We start from the raw sequence: 2,860 nt of genomic DNA on the forward strand, positions 1-2,860 counted from the left end.
TGTGTGCTCTGACATGTTAGTGTGCATTAGTGTGAGGTGTGTACTCTCTGACATTACAGTGTGTCCACTTGTGTTTTGAGCTAAGGCCTTTCACTGACCTGAAACGCATCAAGTAGGGTAGACTGACCACTGAGCAAGCACTAGGGCTCTGTCTGTCCCACCTCCCCGGAGCTGGCATTCCATAAGTGTATCACCACACCTGGCCTTTTAAGATGTGTGTTCTGGCCATCAACCTGAGGTCCTTCTGCTTGAAAGCAAACACTTTACTGACTAAACCATGCCCCAGCCTAAATGCATTGTTCTTAGCCAAGTCTTGTTTACTTAGAGGTAAGTGGTAAGGGAAGGTGAACCATCAACTGTGCCATGAAGTTCTGCAGGTTTTGGTGAATACAGTGTCGTGTAGCTTTGATTACAGTAAACAATAGCCTCACTGCCATGGGCCTGCCACTTCTCACCTGCTCTTCCGTCTCTCTGGAGCTGTTGGCAGCCTCTCATTTTTCTCCCATCCTTTGGCTTTCTGTGACTGAGACAGTCTTACTGAAAGGCCAAGGATGACATGAGCTTTCCACATAGTCCAAGCTGCCTCCAAGCTCCCTATTCTCTTTCTGTCAACCACCCCATGCTGGGGTTGCAGTATTGTACCAACATGCCTGGCTGGCTGATTGCTGAGTCTCAGGACAATGGCTGATCTACTTTAGCAAATAATTGGACCCAAGAGAGAATTATGAAAATCTCTGATTCATAGGTAATTTGGATGGGAATGGTGGGCAATCTCGACATCCTAGGACTGATCAGCATTTGAAGTTGGTCCTGTGAGACACGGCTGTAGGATCTGTACTCGCCAGGAAGTAGCAGAATCAAGCTGAATTGGGGACAGCTAGCTGTAGTGTACAGGAACTTGGAGAGTTACCTGGGTTGGGATTAAAATCCATGTTTCTGGTCAGTGTTTCTGTGTTGAATGTGAATATATAGAAAACACCCTTTCTGCTCTCTTCTCTAACATTTCTGAAATGTATTTTTATTATATTTATGAACGGATGTATATGTACATGGCCCATGGGGGTCAAAAGAAAGCATCAGAGCTCCTGGAGCTGGAGTTATAGATGGTTGTTATCTGTCCTGTGGGCACTGGGCACTGGACTCCAGTTCTCTGCAAGAACGTCTTTTTATCCCCAATGCTACCAAATTTCTGATCTCTCTAATTTTCCTTATTCTGAATAGCTTAAAAAACTTCTCTTATTTTTCTGTGATGCCTTCCTTCAGCCTTTGTTTATGGAGAGATATCCTTTGCTCCTTTGCATTTGTACGGTTGTCTGATCAGATGGGTGCTTCTCTTCAGCTGGTTCAGCATCTTGACCTCACACCCTCTTGACGGTTTCCCTCCTAGAGAGAAGCCTGATGTCATCCTCATCCTTGTTCCTCTGCAGACAAGGTGTCTCTCCTGCGCGTTCTTTCGAGAGGTTCTGAGCTGGTCAGAACCCCACCTATTCTGTCTGGAGCCTGAGACAGGGGAATGCCAAGGTCCGGGTCTTTCTGGGTTATAAGGGGGAAGAGTTTAAGGGCAGTTCAAGCCATTTAGCAAAACCTACTTCAAAAAAAAAAAAAAGTAAAGAGGACTGGGGATGTAGCTCGGTGATGGAGATTACCTGTTTAGCACGTCTGAGATCTCAGATTTCCAGTAGCTTATCTTGGACTCGTGTTCTGTGGTTTGGAGATTACAGACCTTTATCTGCGTGCAATGAATCTATCCTTGGCATTCTCCCACTTTGCTAGACCAATGGCTTGGTGCCAGTCCGTAAGTTTGAAAATTTCTCAGGCATTATTATTTCACATCATGACCCCGCTATTCCTTTCTGAAGAATATTTTATCCTTGAGGACTACACTGTATTTTTCATTAATTTCATTCCTAAGTATTTAATTATGTTTTGACAAAGGCTAAATCTTCTTCTTTTCTAATTGCTCATTGCTAATCACAGAAAGCCAAATTATTCCTTGGTGTGCCCTCGTAGCTTGCAAATAGCCCCGCTCAATTTTTTTTTATTAAATATGGAAATTCAGTATAATTTTGATTTTGTGGTTTTAATACAATTTTCTTATTTTTTGACTTTTTAAATAAGTTCATGTGTGTGAATGTGTAAGTATGTGTGAGTATGTGTGTGTGTTTTCCATAGAGTAGTGTATATGCACGCATGTGGAGGTCAGAGGGCAACCTAGGTGTTACTCTCAGGAATGTCATCTACCTCCTTTGGGACAGGCTTTCATTGGTTTGGAGCTTGTCAAATAGGCCAGCTGGTTAGCAAATCCCAGGGATCCACCTGTCTCCCCCTCCACTGCTAAGATTACAGTACCATTATGCCTGACTTGTCTAAAACTTGGGGCCTTGTGCTTCTAATTCCAGTATTTACTGCCTGAGCCAGTCTTATTAGGGTTTTCTATGTAAGTCATTATATTTGCAAATGTCTGTTAAGTATTTTATTTTTAATCAAATGTTTTCTAAACCATTTCATAATAAAACAAGTGAAGATGTTAGTCTATCTGAAAGCCCCCTTGTAGCCTGTCAAAATTGTTCCACGTCATCTGCTTTACTTGCAGGAGTCTGCCGCTGAAACATTATGGTGAGGCATCCTGAGAATGGTGCCCTTCAGAGCAAATGTGTGGATAGCAGTGAACCTGCTACTAACAGAGGAGGAGCTCCTTGGTGTCTGCAGTGCCTTGGGAATCTTGGAAAAGTCTGCCTTGTCTGTCTATCAGGTTTGTCCTTTGATGGTCTCCATTTGATGTTAAGATGGATACAGCAAGGTTATCCTGGTGACAGCCAGGTATTTGGCTGGCTGAAATAGGAAGTATTGATGTATTGTG

This window comes from Microtus ochrogaster, chromosome 18 (genome assembly GCF_000317375.1).
Source record: "Microtus ochrogaster isolate Prairie Vole_2 chromosome 18, MicOch1.0, whole genome shotgun sequence".
In the NCBI taxonomy this organism is placed as follows: domain Eukaryota; kingdom Metazoa; phylum Chordata; class Mammalia; order Rodentia; family Cricetidae; genus Microtus; species Microtus ochrogaster.